An 18037-nucleotide genomic window follows, 5' to 3' on the forward strand; every position below is an offset into this window, starting at 1 on the left:
ATCCTTACTCATCCAGTCATATAAAGCATGGGTAGGCAAACTAAGGCCCGGAGGCCAGATCCAGCCCACAGATGGTCCGGGAATCAGCGTTTTTACATGAGTAGAATGTGTCCTTTTATTTAAAATTCATCTCTGGGTTATTTGTGGGGCCTGCCTGGTGTTTTTACATGAGGAGAATGTGTGCTTTTATTTAAAATGCATCTCTGGGTTATTTGTGGGGCATAGGAATTCGTTCATTCGCCCTCCCCCCCCCCAAAAAAATATAGTCTGGCCCACCACAAAGTCTGAGGAACAGTGGACTGAAAAAGTTTGCTGATATAAAGGAATACTTCTGCTGTTTTGTGGTGTATGAAGAAGCTAGGGCCAATTCATCTCCACATTCTGTGCCTGATGGAGACCATTTTATATCCATACTGAACACAAATAGGAGGAGAACTCATGAAAATAATCTGCCGCAAGCACTTTGTGTTCCACTGCAAAACGTATGCCTTATGTGAGGTGACATACAAAATCGTTTGACATACAACTCAAATAAACTGTTACCGTGCCCATGGTTTGGTTTAGACAATGTCCCCCCAATTCATGCACAAAGTGGTCAGATAAATCCAGCTGCCACATCTACCCCTTCTTTCCTCAAGACCTAATGGTGTTTGGCATGTCTACACAAGAACCAGAAGCACACATACTGAACAACAACTTTGTGACATATCCCTAGCTGTAAATAACTTTCAATATTTTACCCAAGTATGTTTGAGATGGTAGACTCATACAAGGACCAAGAAATCTGCCTTATTACAGCTAGAAATTCCTTTAAGACCACACACACACAAATTATTGAATCAAAGGACCTAAAGCAGGGGTGGCGACACCAGTGGACTCCCAGTTCCCATCAACCCCAGCTAGCACAACTGGATGGCCACAGGTTCCCCTCCCCTAAACAAAACAAAGGCTTCCTGTGTTATTTTCATCCTTACAGTTTAAGCAACAGCCTTGCCATTGATTTTGTCTTATTACAACACAAGTATAAACCCAAAGTAGGAACCCACTTATTTTCTGGTCCCACCACTTTCTCCACAAGGGATCCATGGTACTTATTTTGCAGGATGCACAGGGTGGAATGAAGCCAAAACAAGCAACAACAAAACAATTTTGAAATAACTATCCATCTACTGAAAAGCTTGCCGGCAATGTGGCTGCAACCAGCTAGCTAGTAAAGTTAGCTTTTGGAGGTAATGAGGTCATGGAAACTAAAGATGAAGCTGTAGAGGATGCAGTTAAAAATTTGATATACTAGGAACATGGTCTATAAGTCTTTCAGGCAGTTAAATTGAAGCATCTCAGTGGGAAGGTGGGGAATATCAAGGAGGCTCCGCATTTTCCAGTTCAGTGGTACCTCGGGTTACAGACGCTTCAGGTTACAGACTCAGCTAACCCAGAAATATTACCTCGGGTTAAGAACTTTGCTTCAGGATGAGAATAGAAATTGCGCAGCGGCGGCAGCGGGAGGCCCCATTAGCTAAAGTGGAACTCCAGGTTAAAAACAGTTTCAGGTTAAGTATGGACCTCCAGAACAAATTAAGTTCTTAACCCGAAGTACCACTGTACTATAAGGCATGGCTAAAATATATGGTTATGGTTTCTGTTAAGGCCATTAGCTGCCATACCACTGATTTGCTCACCCTCCAGCCATTTTAAGCTTAATATTCCATATGTTGGGCCTACTTATACAACATTTTGGAGGGAAGGGAGTTCCACATATGGGTATAGAAAAGCCCCCCCCCCCTCCATTTAGTAAATATCATGGATCCAATCCTGTTTCCAGGCCAAGTTCCTTTTATTTGGAACCAAGATTTTAAGATTTACACATTATCCACTTCTTATAAATCAAACCAGGGAAAGCCGTAGAGTTGGCAGGTATGGATTGGTGCTGTGCTTGGCTGCAGCTGTGTCACCAGGGGTTGACATTTGTGTGGTTTGTACACTTGTTTGTGGCCCTGGAAATGTGAAGAATGATCTTGGGAAATAGCAAAGTGATTCTAGAAGAGGCTCAGAAGATTTACTATTTCCTGGGTCCATGCTCATGGAAGTAAAAGCATTCTTGCCGTATTAAAAATTACATTAATTAAAAGTTAATGGCATTTTCTGCCTCCACCCAAGTGGATAAAGAACGTCAAACCTGATCAATATGAAAGAGTAGATCAGGTTGTTGTACAAAGCTGTTAATATTTATATAACTGTTATGGACATTTAGGGCACAATCCAGCTAAAGGTAAGAAATGCTTATATTTTATAGTGGTGGTAGTATATTTGTGACCTGCCCTTCACCAGTACGTCCTAAGGCAAGTTACAACAACATAAAACACAGTGTTAAAAACAGTTAAAACTATTGTGTTTGGGTAGCAGAAAAACACATCAGTGGGAAGCAGGTCTCTCAAACACAACTGTCCTTTATTGCTACATAAGTAGGGTGGAAAATGAAAGTCCACACTCTGAAATGAAAGTCCATATGGTCTGCAGTATGCAAACCACAGGAACACAATAAGTCCAAAATACATTCCACTGAAATACAGCATCTCTGGGCCTACATAACAAATTATAGCCACAGAAATAGGGTGGATCTTGAAAACACACACCTCAGGTGTCAAACGCCAAGACTAAAGAGGTGTGATTTTACCATTCCCAAAAAGCAGTTTAATGGAGGTGCAGATACAACCCTGTGGGAAGGGAATTCCACAACTTAGGGGCCCTTTCCTGGGCCGCCACCACTGCCCCCAACTACTAAGGGTAGTAGAATGTCCAAGAGCATCGCCCCCTGCTGATCTTAAAACAGAGGAGGTCTCTCAAATATCTGGGAAATTCAGGGCATTAAACACTAGCCTAAGCAACATAAATCATGCCTCAGAATGAACTGGCCCATCTGACCAGGCGTCCCTCGCCACTCTGGGCGGCTTCCAACGGGATATTAAAAACACAATAAAACATCAAACATTAAAAGCTTCCCAAAACACTTTGCCATGAACCCTTGGCCTACCTGGCAGCAAGTCAGTATGTCAAGTCCCCAGTCCAGGGTCAGTCCAAAGATCAGGAAGCACAGTCCAGAGCCAAACCCAAAGCACAGTCCCATAGAATTCTGGGAGCATTCAAGCCAAGGTCTATCAACATGGGCAGTTGAGCAGACACAGCTCTGCTGCTCTTTTATACTTTGCATTCTCATTGCAGCATCTGGGCTTGATGAGACATGTGACCCTCACCTGTTCTGAGCCTACTCCACCCCTCTTCCCAGAACTAGAGAGCCCCACCTGGCCAGCAAGGGAGCTGGGCTGTGGGCCCTTGCCTGCCTCAGCCTCCTAGAGCGCTACTCCCACTGCTCCCTAAGCCTCAGAGCCCACCATGTTTGTGGAGACCTCTCTGGCTCTGTTGATGGGTCCTGCTGCTCCGATTCCTGTGCTCTGACCCCCATCCCCTTGTCATCCTCCATCACTCTGCTTGCCCCAGTGTGTCCCAGTCCTGGCTATACCCCTCATCAGGATCCTCTTCCTCCTCCCCATTGTCCTGCCAGTTCATGTCACACTTAAAACAAAACTGTCTTAGCCCGATGATGGAAAATCAGAAGGTAAGGTGGTGGATGAGCGTCCCTATTTTGCTCCTGGTGAAGACTTACATAAATAAATAAAGTAGGGAATGAATAAATTACACAGTGAACCTTACTTGGTTTTTAAAGCAGAAAGATTCCATGAGTCTTTATTGCTCTATGTAAGGGCATGGCCCCAGGACATATGTAGCTGAGCATCTTTTCGGTAAGTGCATTCTTTCTCAAACATGATTTCATGTTTCTCATGTTCCACAGCAAATGCATTGAAGAAAACATTCAAACAACTTGCGCATAAACAGAGCTAATTCATCCTTTTAAGCTACTACTACCTAATGTCCTGCAAACTGAATTTAAAGCAGCTGTACATGGGTACAAAGCGCATACGCCAATAGTAAAGTCAATATGAACAGTAAACTCTCTGATATATTTATACTGCTCAGCATCTGATGAGGTGAGGGCCCTACATATAATGAAGAGTCCTGGAACAACTGTCTTCTGATATCTACAAGGCCTTGGAATCTTTGACCCCAGGTGCTGTTTAAACACCTATAAAGCAAATTGTGTAGACATATTTCAGAGCTGTGTGATACCTTTCCATTAACATCTAATTGAGGTATGCTAGGAAAATGCACAAACAGGCAATAAAGTCAACTTGAGTTTGATAGGGCTTATCAAGCCCGCTTAATTAATTTTTCAAGGTTGGAGCCTTCATCCTCCATTTGATGAATGAGAATTCACAAAGGGAGCTCCCACCAGATCCTTGGCTATGAAAAAGAGACGCTTGCTCTCCTTGAGGCCATCACCCTATGCAAGATGATCACTGGGAGTTCTGTCACAGCAGTATACAGTATGCCCCCCAAAATTTAAAACATATTGTGCAATAAGTTAATCATTTAAAATCCAGTACAATAGTCTTGTTGGATCTCATCCAAAAGCTGCAAGCCAAATGCTTCTCAGCAGTGCTTTTTTTCCAGGGGGTACTCAGGGGTATGCAGTACTGGCACCTCTTTTTTGTTAAAAAGTGTGACACTTACTGTAACAACTTCATGGTGAGTACCGGCACCTATTTTTCTAGGGGGGAAAGCACTGCTTCTGGGCATTCACAAGCAGAAGTGTCTCACTAGGTGGGGCAGAGACTCACTGCTAGCTTCCCAGGAGGTAGATCACTGTTGCTCACTGAGAAGGAAGGGGGAGGCAGCAGGCAGGCTGGCACAATGCTAACACACCAGCAGCAACACCACATGAGCACCACCGGTATGTTTGCACCTTCCCCACCTCTCCTTCCCAGCAAGCAACAGCAGCCTACTTGCCAGGGCGCTAGTGTAGTGGCTCCACCACACCCAGCAAGCCCATTCTGTTCACAAGTAGAGCAGATGGGGCAGATATGGGGAACCTCTGGCCCTCCCAATGCTGCTGTGCTACAACACCCATCGACACCAGCAAGTATGGTCTGTGGCCAAGGATGATGGGAGCTGGAGTTCAGTAACATCTGGAGGGCCGAAAGTTCCCCACACCTGATCTAGGGAATAGCCATCCCTCATCTTTGTCCTCAGCATTTGGTATTTAGAGACATGCTCCCCCTGTACATGGGGACTCTATGTGGCTGTGAGAAGTGGGGCACTTTTCACAGACTTAGCAAGCTGCAGTTTCTGAAGAGCCAGCAGACGACGCTGGGCACACTACCAACAGAGAAGACAACAGCGCAGCCCTGGACTGTGCTGTAAAACACATTCCCAACTGACTAACCTACTGCTCAGAGAACAAGACCATCCAGTTTGCTGAGCTACCACTTGGATTACTGCAGCTGCTCACTTGTAAAAAATCATGGTAGACTCTGGGACACTGGCTGAGCGGGGAGATAAATTGTTCTTTATTATCCCTGTATTGTATTGTTTAGTTTTGTTTACTGGATTTAAGGGAAATGTGTTTTTGAGATTACACACTCCTGGTGTGTGTGTGTGTGTGTGTGTGTGTGTGTATGTGATGGCAAACTTGTCATTCAGTCTGAATTGGTTCCCCAGTTTTCCAGGTGTGGGTCCAAGCAAGCGAGACAAACTCATTGCAATTTGTGACCCTGGACCTTCAGAAACCCAAGAATTTCAGATGACTTTTTATATTTATGACTGTGGTATTTAATCCTTACAGCATTTCTGAAGAAATGCACGCTGCTGCCTTTTTAATAACCCATTGGACAATGTGAAACAATGGCATTTGAAGCAAGTGACCCTGCCTTAGAAACCAATCTCAGATTTGAACTACACAGAATAATGGAGTGTTTGGGAAAGTGGCTTTCAGTTTTAACATATGAGCCAAATTTTTAATAAATAAATAAAAATATCAGGGGAGGGGGAGAGACACGTGTAGGGATTGAATTAACTGTTTCACCAAGCTTGGCAATGATCGCTATGTTCCATAAAGGAATATAGGAAGCTGCCTTACTTTGAGTCATATCACTGGTCCCCCTAGCACAGTACTGGGCAGATTTCAGGCTTCCTGTCTCTACTTTGCTTTTTGTTGTTGCTGTTTTTGTTTAGTTGTTTAGTCGTGTCCAACTCTTCGTGACCCCATGGACCAGAGCACGCCAGACACTCCTGTCTTCCACTGCCTCCCACAGTTTGGTCAAACTCATGCTGGTAGCTTCGAGAACACTGTCCAACCATCTCGTCCTCTGTCGTCCCCTTCTCCTTGTGCCCTCAATCTTTCCCAACGTCAGGGTCTTTTCCAGGGAGTCTTCTCTTCACATGAGGTGGCCAAAGTATTGGAGCCTCAGCTTCACGATCTGTCCTTCCAGTGAGCACTCAGGGCTGATTTCCTTAAGAATGGAGAGGTTTGTTCTGCTTGCAGTCCATGGGACTCTCAAGAGTCTCCTCCAGCACCATAATTCAAAAGCATCAATTCTTCAGCGATCAGCCTTCTTTCACTTCCATACATCACTACTGGGAAAACCATAGCTTTAACTATACAGACCTTGGTTGGCAAGATGCTGTCTAGGTTTGCCATTGCTTTTCTCCCAAGAAGCAGATGTCTTTTAATTTCGTGACTGCTGGAGACTCTATAGTTAACCATTTTGGAATAGGACACCATCACTGATCAAATCAAAATCTAGAGATTTGCCAATAGATCCAGACCTACCTTCTGCCCATCTCCAGTCTACACTAACTGGCAGCAGCTCTTTAGGGTTTTAATTAATTAATTAATTAATTAATTTAATTGAAGTTGGGACCTTTTGCACGCAAACTATGCATTCCGCAACTGCAAAGTGGTCCCTCCCTTGCAAAACAAACAACTGCTCAGTGAGTGATCGACTTATATTAGTGGTGTAGCATCAGAGCAATGATCTCAGTTGAGATCTTTGCAGTTCCTCTTTTGCAATCAAGAAAATGATAATTCAGTTACTGACTACAAAAAATATCTCTAAGTTATGACACTGTGGCACAGATACTGAAAGGTGTTATTCGATTTTTGGTAGGGCTGCTCAAACTTTGCTCTGCTGACATGGGTTGCCATAAATCCAGATTTTCCTGGACATTTGTAGTGATTCTACCCAAACAATGTTTTTGATGGCCAAATCCCGGCTATGTCCAGGAAATTCCATATGTATGGCAACCCTATGAAGTCCAGCATTAGTGGGCCAGCACTAGCAAGCCTTTTCTAGCAACCCCTCAGCAGAGATTCCTCCTATATCTTATGAGAAGGGCTTTGCTGTTTTCAAAGACTCAAAGTGGTCTAGAAATATAATATGTCCAAGGGTCCCTTAAACTGACACTTTGTCAGGCTGCTGCAAAGCTCCAGGTTTGGTTTCAGAGACTCCCTGTAGGTTGGCATATTTTATCCTGACTACTACCAATTACTGTGAATCACTTGAATTTTTATTTTTTAAAAAGATATATAACTAGAGTTTTTTGTGATGTTTTTTGGAATCATTTCCACTCATCTCGTCTTTGAAATTCCTATTTGTGCACTAGACTCTCTAGCTAATTCTACATTTCAATTAAAGATCCATCTTTTTAAACTGCTTTTAATTAGCTTTCCTTTTAACCAGTATAATTTTAATTAGTTCCTCACTGCTGATTTTAAGTTCACTGGCATTGTGCTTGGAGACTTTGTAAACAGTCTCAACTGCACTGTTTCACATTGTTCTGTTACAATAATAAATCTAACACACAAGGGCATCAGTCCTCAGCTTGCTTGTTCCAGAGTGGTCCAGCACCACTGAAAATGATATGAACACAAATCCAAAGACTGCTTAATATGTTGCAACACAGCACTTCACATGTGCTGTTATGGTATATGACTTGCAGAGATATAAATAGACAATCAAAGGTGCGGCAACCCAAAAGAATAAGTAACTACACAAGGTAGGAGATCGCAGTGAGGGGAAGAGAATGTGATGACTATGAGAGATATGCTGTGTTCAGACACATACTTTGTAACAAATTACCCCCACCTGGGCTATTAGTGCACCTTCAATCTGGACTGTGGGAACAGCACAGGTCCACAAACATCTACACATATTAACATTGTATCCTACAAATTCAGTATACATTTATATCCCATGATGCTTAACAAAGTAGTAAGATACACTACTAGTAAAGTACAGTCATACCTCGGGATAAATATGCTTCAGAATAAGTATTTTCAGGTTGCGCTTCGCAGCAACCCGGAAGTAACAAAGCGCGTTACTTCCGGGTTTCGCCGCTCGCGCATGCGCAGTCAAAATGATGTCACACGCATGCGTGGAAGCGGCGAAACGCAAATGTGCATGCGCAGACGCGTCTTACGTTCTATTCAGGATGCAAACAGGGCTCCGGAACGGATCCCATTCACATCCCGAGGTACCACTGTAGTAGTAAGATATACTAAGTAGCAAGCACATTAAAAATAGAAAATAATGCAACAAACTAAAAGGCAACAATCCATTCAAATAGGCAAAAACCATCAAAACATTTTAAGGTTAAAAATGCTTCAATGACCGGTTCTTAAAAATGGGATGTGTGGCATTTTCCCCTGGGGCCTAAATGATCACCTTAAGAAGCAGGTTACACCCTGATAGGGTTGGAGCCATACTAACAATGAGGAATCATATTTATACAGCAGCATCAATGTCTGTAGTCCTTTGCAGAGTTAATAAACCACAAACAAAAATAGATCCCATGAACCAAAAAGATAATGGAGTAATGAAATAATTCATCTGCTGTTGTGTTGGGACAAGAGATCCTGGGGCTCAAATGGGGAACCCATGGATCTCTGTACAGTTGCCGCATGGGCTGAGCTACTAAGCTGCAAGTTGCAACATTAGTCTAGGCAGTATAGTAGGCTCTAGACCAGGGGTAGTCAACCTTTTTATACCTACCACCAACTAATGCATCTCTCTTGATGGTAAAATTTCCTTACCGCCCACCAGTGCTCGGTGGAAGGAGGATTCAGCTTGTGCTGTAGAACCACCTACCGCCCACCTAGAATCCTGAAACGCCCACTAGTGGGTGGTAAGGGACCAGGTTGACAACCCCTGCTCTAAACTTATTCCACCCATCCAGGCTGGCTATTAAATAAGAACAACTATGAAAGCTTCCTCCTTCTGTTCAGTCTTCCTAGAGCAATGTGGTGTACTTGAACTCCAATGGTTCCTGTATCTTCTGGTTGACCTTCCTTCCTGACTTGCTTCACAACCCTGCCACTTGGCTTGTCCTTCAGGCCTGACTAATAGTATTGCCTGAGGATTTGTTGAAGTCTTGCTGCTGAGCAACAATGTGCAGAGTTCAGTGGAGTGGGAGGCCAGCCAACCCAAAGAGTCTCTGTACTTGCCTGGAGTCAGCATCTGAAGTCAGGTCCAGTCCTACAGTCAGGTGAGCAGCAACCCATGTGGTCAGATAGTCCAGGGGTCAGAGAATCTGATCATCAGGGGTCAAGGGTCAATATGAACAGGAAGCAGCAAGGTAGAACCAGGAACTACAAGCATTGTTACCAGCATCTGACTGCTGTTGGACTGCTACTTAAGAAGGCTGAAGCCAGCTGGTTCTCATCAGTGCCTTCTCCTCTGTGTCCATGAAGGCTGATCAGCTGCAGGTGGTCACTCTGCCTTCTCCTGCTCCAGGCTGCTGTTCAGCTGACTCCTGGCCCGTGACAGGATTCCTGGCACTTGGCTCACTTCAGACAGCTGCCCACAGCCCTGTATCCATTTAGATATACAGCATTTGCTTTCAATTTCAGACGGACCATTTCATTGTTCTACTTCACAGAATAACATCGTTCTACTTTACAGAATAACACAGGAGTGCCCCTGTCTTTGCCTTAAAGGTTTTTACAATTAAGGCCATGTCCACATCATCTTTTTAAAGCACAATTATATCAATTTAATAGACTTGGCTCTCCCCAAATAATTTTGGGAAGTGCAGCTTGTTAAGGGTGCTGTAAGTTGTTTTGAGGACCGCATTTCCTCACAAGGAACAATTCCCAGAGTGGTTTAGTAATCAGTTTCTCTTCCTAGTGAACTCTGGGAATTGTAGCTCTGTGAGGGAAGCAGAGCGTTGAACAACTCAGCAGCCTTAATACACTACAGTTCCCAGGTTTCTTTAGGGAAAGCCTGGCCGTTAAGTGCTATGATACTACATTAAACAACTGGTGCAGATGTGGCCTAAATTCCACCAGAGGAGAAGAGAACCAGGAAAGGGGCATGGAGATGCTACGGCCCATCACTATCTCAAAAAATAACTCTTAACACTATTAGCAACAGCATTTCCTAGCTTTGATTTACTTGCCTGCCATATCATCTAAACAACATTAACTTCCCAAAATACTCTCTCTCACACATACATGCATACATTGTCTCTTTGAATGCTTATTAGTTAATTGTTTAGACTCACCGGGGCTGTAATTTTACAACCACACAATGGGCTCAAAGGAAGCTCACTAAATATCTAGCAATGAAGCTATTGCAATGTTAGTGCCGCTCTGTGGGAGATTCTTTCCATGGAAACCACAATTAACTTCATTACAATCTTTACTTGTAGAAAAGGCATAACAACATGTCTGTGTGGATTATTCATTGTAAGCCCCTTCATAATGAAAGTGAACCTTCTTTTTTGTGTGTGCGAGCAGTTCTTTGTTTAAAATGCCCATGGAGAGCATGAAGCAGATCCTCAGAGCTGAACTATGTAGAATACAAGTTCACATGCGCATGGGCACACTTGTAGTCTAAAGCTCTCACGTTCAATGTCATCTGCTATTGACACTTGCTTGGTACTTGGTCATTCTGAGCCATAGTGGAGAAAATCTCATTTGCTGTAACAAGGTGAGCACCAAAGGACCTAGAATATATTCTTTGGCAATTGCCATGTTGATTTTTATCCAAGAAGGGGATATATATGTGTGTGTGAAAAATATCAAACACTGGAGCAGGCTCGTTCTTTCTCTGGAATTATCCTTTCCGTAAGTATCATTATTTGTGGTTCCCCACACCTTGGGTTTTTGTGATGTGTGAAAAAGGAAACACAACCAATATTTTAAAGATAGACCAATTTCTGATTTTCTTTGTTTGCCATTTGTTCTTTAGTCGTGGAGGACCTTGGTCTTTCAGATTTCAGTGGCATTCTGTATGAGGTCAACCCCCCCCCCACTTTCTATTCTGCTCAATTCACTACATCATAGTTGCAACTTCCTGTGGCGCCCCCTTGGCTTGGTGAAAAGTATGGTGGAATTGGTTGTTCTGCCCTAAATCTGCCTCTGCTTTAGCATCCAGGAATGAAGGTCTTGAACCTTGTGAGTCTTTCTTCCGTGGAAATCTCTTTCCCTCCCCTAATGAAGTCTGACATGATACGTCTGATCCCAGACTATGACCATTTCAGATGTTCTGATTCAAATGTACATATCTTCTGACACAGAGTTAGGACTTATGACTAAAATTAAAACTGCTGAAAAGCTTTGCCCTGCCCTGTTCTTACTTGCAGCTTGCCCAAACACACATATCCTACTGGGTTGTCACACCAGAACGTTGCCTCCAGAGTAAAAACCCAGACAATAAAATATCACCTAGCAGGTATATTGCAACAAAAGGAGGCAGCAATTTGTTTCCCAATGGCAATACATCTAACAGGCTTCTTTCCAACCTCATTGATTGGACCCTTCGATTTCAGGTTGGTAGGAACTGCCACTCTACAGTGTGTGATTAAAGAAACATGTTTTATGCTAGATGCCTGCTAAAAACAGAGGTAGCTGACAAAAAAACCTGCCTCTTAACAGAGTGATATATGAGGGCTTCATTTATCTTGCTGGCATTCAAAATAAAAACAGGGAGATTAGACACTCCACTTCATACAAGTAGGATTTATGTGCTCCTGTGCAAATCTGTTCGATGGAGCCCTTTGCACATTAATTTCTAATTAACTGCAAAACGTTATAGAAGCTACATATTTTATAGACATTGATCAGAGATATAAACATAAGCAGGTGAGATTATTCAGAGAGTGATGCATGAGGCTTCAGGATACTATTAAATGTTTACTGAAAGAGTAAGAATAAAACAGCTTAAAAAGCTTCAAAATGCATGAAACGCCAAAAGAACAGAGGTGTAACTTGCCACATACCTAATGCAACTAAGAATGTTCCTCTGGTGAACAAACGCACAGGAGTGAGTGAGTGAGTAAGTGAGTGAGTGAGTGAGTGAGTGAGTGACAGACAGACTGCACCTCACTCACATATCCCAGGCATTTTTACAACCCACCAGTTAAACTTCTAAGTGCATAAGAATATCTGGATCAGGCCAATGGTCCATCTAACCTAGCATCCTGTTCTCAATGTGGCCAACCAGATACCTATGGGGAGACCACAAGTAGGACATGAGTGAGTGCAAAAGCACTCTCCCCACCCATGGTTTCCTAGCAACTGGAATCCAGAAGCATACTGCGTCCAATAGTAGAGGGAGAGCATAGAGGGGGTTAGTAGCCATTGAAGAAGAAGAAGAGAAGAGTTTGGATTTGATATCCCGCTTTATCACTCCCAAAGGAGTCTCAAAGCGGCTAACATTCTCCTTTCCCTTCCTCCCCCACAACAAACACTCTGTGAGGTGAGTGGGGCTGAGAGACTTCAAAGAAGTGTGACTAGCCCAAGGTCACCCAGCAGCTGCATGTGGAGGAGCGGGGACATAAACCCGGTTCCCCAGATTACAAGTCTACCGCTCCTAACCACTACACCACACTGGCTCTCTTATCATCTCACTGACAGCCTTATCATCTCTATACTCCTTTTTCTGAGGGTTCCTCTGCTGGTGTCACCTTGGCCGATTGAACCTTGTTTGGAACCTTCATAAGAAAGCTTAGCCATTAAAGAAACACAAAATATGTCATATTGTATGTGTGTTTTTCTCCTCTGTCTGTACAAGTCACATTATTTGTCCAGTGTTGTCTACTCTGTCTGGCAGCATTTTTCCAGCAGAAGGTGCCGGGAACCTTCTGCACTCGGTGCACACGTTCGCCTACAGAGTTACTATCCCTTCCCGAAAAGATCTTTGCCACAGTTGAGGCTAAGTTCAAAAGCATAACGTTAGACTCCATCTGCACTATACATTTAGAGTACTTTCTTACCACTTTAAACAGCCATGGCTTCCTCAGAATAATCCTGTAGTTTGTAAAGGGTGTTGTTGTTAGGTGATCCCTATTCCTCTCACAGAACTGCAATTCCCGGAGTTCCCTGAGGAGAGAGATCAATTGTTAAAACAGTTTCCCTGCATCAGGTCTATTTGGGAGGAGACAAAAGCATAGCATGTGCTCAGGGCCTTGAGAAGATCCAGTGCAACCTACAAAACCTTCAGTTCCTAACTGCTCAGTGATGGTGCAGCAGCTCCATAGGGAAGCTTCTAACCTGGCATTGCAGGCCTAGCTCTACTTGAATTTGGCTGAACAGTTCCTCTGCCAGTCTCTGGCACTTCTGACTTGGTTCATGCTGGACAGCTCCCTGGCTGCTCATGGTCTCTTGCTCTAATCTTGCCCCTGAAACTTGTGGCCTCCTGCACCAGCTCAGGCTGGGTGACACACTGGAGCCAAACATTCATAAAACTGTCCAGAATATGAGAAAGTTCTTCCTGTGTAGGGAGCTTGTTCCTGTGTAGGGAGCAGATAAAATGAAAAATCCTGTTGCAGTTTATATGGGAAGGAATAGGAAACCCAAAACATGTTCACCAGGAGGGAGATTCGTTCTGAACTGGAGCCTCCTCAACTCCTGTCGGCTCCCCCACCCCCATCAGTTACCTTTTTGAGTTTACGTGCCAACAGTCTGGTTTCATCCTGGTTCAAGTGGAACCTGACCCTTTTGTACAGGTCCAGTTTGCCCCAGAATGTGCCCCAGAATGTACCCCAGTGCCTAACAAATCCAAACCACTCCTCCCGACACTATTGAAACTAAAAAGCTGCGCCACTCTAGCTAGCCTTGCTCATGGGACCAGTAGCAGGTCCTGGCTTTCAGCATCCTATCTTCCAACCTGAATTTGGCTTCCAGGACCTCATGCCTACCAGCATATCCTTAGAGTATCCTAAGAAAGGCTCCTCTTTCTTCCCAGCTACAGAAAAACCAGCTTCTGTATCCCTCACTGGTTATGCTCAAATTGCTTCTCTTCCGCCATCACCCCTCCTGACTAGTCAATTAAACAGTATAAAAAACTAAAGAGAGAATTATCTCCACAGCCTCAAAACAAAAGCAATTATGATTTAACCCATGGGTCCACTAATTAAAATTTGCCACCACGGATTAACTAACTGAATTTTTTGTTTATCAGTCTACTGCTTAAAGGTTGCTGCTCTATTTCATATATTGTCCCCCCCCCCCCCCCGATCTCCTTGGGGAAAAACAGCATGATAATACAAGCAGTGCTTGAGGTCAAGATCAACATTATATCATGTCCCTATCATGCATGTCTTTGTAGGGGGGGTAAGTGTAATAAACACACACTTATTTTCCAGAGTATAGGTGTTTGATTCCCTCTGCTGGGTGAAAATCAGACCTGCAGCACTATTCTGAATAATCCAGCACAGTATCATACAAAGCACTTTGTTTCTGAAGTAAAAGCTTTGTTTGCAGTCGCAACATTGGTAAAATGCACATTGTTGTTGTGTGTGGCGTGTGTATGGGAGGAGGCCTTTTCTATGGTGAGGACCACTTGGATGGCGTGATGTGTACATCTGCATGTTTTGAATACAGAAACATGATGCACCCTGCTGTAGGATCCCTGACAGTGTTAGATGGGGTGGAGAGCAGCTTTGGTCCCCACACTTAAAGTATTCCCAGGTCAATGGAAAGGAAAGTTATGGGTTAATTTGAATCCATAGTCCCACACCCCAAACCCCCAATAATTTTAGCCAATGCATCTCCTTCTGGCTGCATTCAAACAGCACATTATTTTGATGTTTCATTACCTGATCATCTCTTTCACATAACGTAAAAGCCATTTCTGGAATTTTAGTGGTTTCTAGTGGATGTCTTTCTGTTTTTATTGTTTCCAGGAAAAAAATAGTTTTGCAACCCTGTTAAACTTGGAAAAAAATCACTGGAAGAGGAGTTATAATGAAATTTGGAGCAGTATCTCAGTCTGCAGTTCTTTCTTGCCATTTAAAATTTAGTGCAACCATATCAATAAAGGAAGCTGCAGTTCCATTGCTCAACAGGTACTGCCGTGTAAAAGAAATGTTTGAAATCCACATAGAAGCGTTAGTATTATAAAATTTTAGTGGAGATCACAAAAACGAGAGCTAAAGCTACTCTCTGCTCCCCTAGTGGTCAGTTTCTTTCTTGGCCATTCAAGAGTGTTCCAGGATGCTGAAAGTTGGCATTTTTAGATACGTAAGACTATAATGGGGTAACTTGGCTGATTTTCTTAAGAATACATGCAGCCCACCTTCTTGTTCAAAACTCAAACGGCTCAAAGTGGCTAACAAAATAGACCAATAAGGCAATCGCAAAAAAATACACAACCAGACAAACTGTTTTCTTAATCTCGGGCTCCTTTCTTCCCCCCTAAAGTATTGAATAAATGCTTACTATTGTACCCACTAATAGAAGTTGTAGCAACTATTGGTTTGCTTATAGTTTTGTATCACTTGTATGGTAATAGCACAGGACCAGTAACATTTTACAAAACTAAGAACAAAGTAGAAATAGTAAACTATTGTATGCTGCAAACACCCACCATCACATAATCTAGCCACTAACCTGTCCAGCTTTACCCCAGAAACTCTCAAGTGAAGTGTGTGGAAAGAAAAGAAATGACAGCAATAGGTTTATCACCTTCTGGGAAATAGAATAAAATTGAAAGAACCAGTCGTCCTAAAAAAAGAAAATTGCTTGGCTTTATTTCTTGGGAGTATTAGGGAAAAGAGAAACTCATCTTGAGAAACATAAATCTTAGAGCTGGACATCCCAAGTTGTTATAAAAGAAAAGCATGCTGCAAAATGTTTGGATTGTTTTGCTTTTCCACCTACTAGCTCTTAAACTATTTTTTGTGCCCATGAAACTTGTACATTAATAGCGTTTGAGGCGAGAATCCTCTTTATAGCCATATATATTTAGAAGTGTAGGTATTTTCACTCATTGCTATTATCCAGTGTTTCCCCATTTTTATGTGGGAACGCCTGCTTTGAGGGCCAGAAGGGCATGTCTAATAAAATATCACAGTATGTTTATTGTTTACTGTAAGTAATAGATGTGTCAGTGCTGTACACAACTGTTGGTACTTTCCTGCCAAGAAATGGGAGAAGACGGGTCATTTTATATTGGTAAAGAAGGCATGACATTTCTGAGACTACTGTTTCTATCTGGCCACATGCCCCCTTCCAGCTACAGTGCCATGAGTTGAATTGAGTATGTGCAGGCTGATGTCACAGACAGAACTTCGCCTAGATTGCTTTTCAGTTTCAAACCACAACCGCCAGTGGCGTAGCGTAGGTTGTCAGCACCCGGAGCAAGGCAAGTAATTTGCGCCCCCTAACCCAGGGCAAGGCAAGTAATTTGCGCCCCCCCCCCGCTGCACTGTCCCTCCCCCAGATAGTCCCTCGCTCTCTCTCCGCACCGCATGCCTGGCACCCTCCCCTCCACAGTGGGCGGCGACTCGGCGGCTCGGATCGGATTCGCACAGCCAGCACTGCAGTGAGAGAGAGTGAGTGAGCCAGGTAGGGGCAGAGAGCTGCGAGTGCGAGCGCCCCCCCCCAGATGTTGCTCCCGGTGCGGCCGGCCCCCCCTGCACCCCCCATGCTATGCCACTGACAACCGCAGCCTTTTGAGCAATTAATATTGAAAATCAAAATTGAACTCTACATAAAGTAAAAGCCGCCCCAAACTTAGTCATGGAGGCGTTAAGAGAGGCCTTGTAGAGAGTGTGAAACATTATGAGGAGGACCAAACTGACCTGGTGTGTCTATTGTGGAGAAAAGCAAATGCTTTTCTGTTAGTCACTGTAATGTCACCAACCTTTGGGTTGTAAAGCACTCAAGTATCAGGCCATAGCTGCACTATATATTTAAAGCAGTATCATACCACTCTAAACAGCCATGGCTTCCTGCAATGAATCCTAGGAAGGTGTAGTTTGCTAAAGGGGCTAAGAGTTGCTAGGCCATCCATATTCTGCTCACAGAGCTACAGATTTGCAGAGTTCCCTGGTTAGAGGGATTGACTGACTACTCTGGGGGGTGTTTCTGAAAGTTCTGTCCTTCAGCAGCCAGATTGAATTTTGGAAACAGCAGTATCTCTTTGCAAGCATTTATTTTAGAAGATTCAGAAAGCATAAAATTGCCATGAGCTGGTTATAACAACAACAAAAATAGAAAGGGTGCAAGATGGCAGTTGCTGCTTCCAACAGAACTAATAAAAGTGGTCAGGTACCAGGCCTAAATTGAAGCATGAAGCCAGCCCCTTCCAGTCTGAAGCACCTGTTTGAGCAAGCCCAAAGTCCTGCAGGCAGATTTTGGAAATAACTCCCACTGTAGAAGGGAAAAGTCTGATATAGCACCCACCCTCTGCTGCAGAATAAAGAGTAAATAAATTAGCAGTAAATTGGCTTGGTTATGATTTAAAGATTATACAGTTTTTTGCTTCATGAAATATTGAGCCCATTCCTTTTATAGCTTTCTCTCTCTCTCGCTGTACTAGACAGGTTCTGCATTCCTGGTTAGGAATGGAGGAGGAATTCAATTCAGTTCACATTTCATGGCAAATCCACCTAATTCACACTTTTTGAAACAATATGAGAACCCAAACACAGCCATCCTGTGAAATTTGCACTTCTCCGAATTTTACAATGCAGTTCTCCAGTCAAGTAATGTGTGCAAAAATATATATGCTACTGTAAGGTGTGCATAAAAATGCATATATCAGTGAAAATAGCATACGATATGCATTATATGAGGCAAATTGCTGTGCAAAAATGTGTAAGTTGTGCACAAGCTTGGGTATATTCAGAGAAATAA

The sequence above is a fragment of the Podarcis tiliguerta genome, assembly GCF_965153285.1.
Source record: "Podarcis tiliguerta genome assembly, chromosome: 1".
Taxonomy (NCBI): Eukaryota; Metazoa; Chordata; class Lepidosauria; order Squamata; family Lacertidae; genus Podarcis; species Podarcis tiliguerta.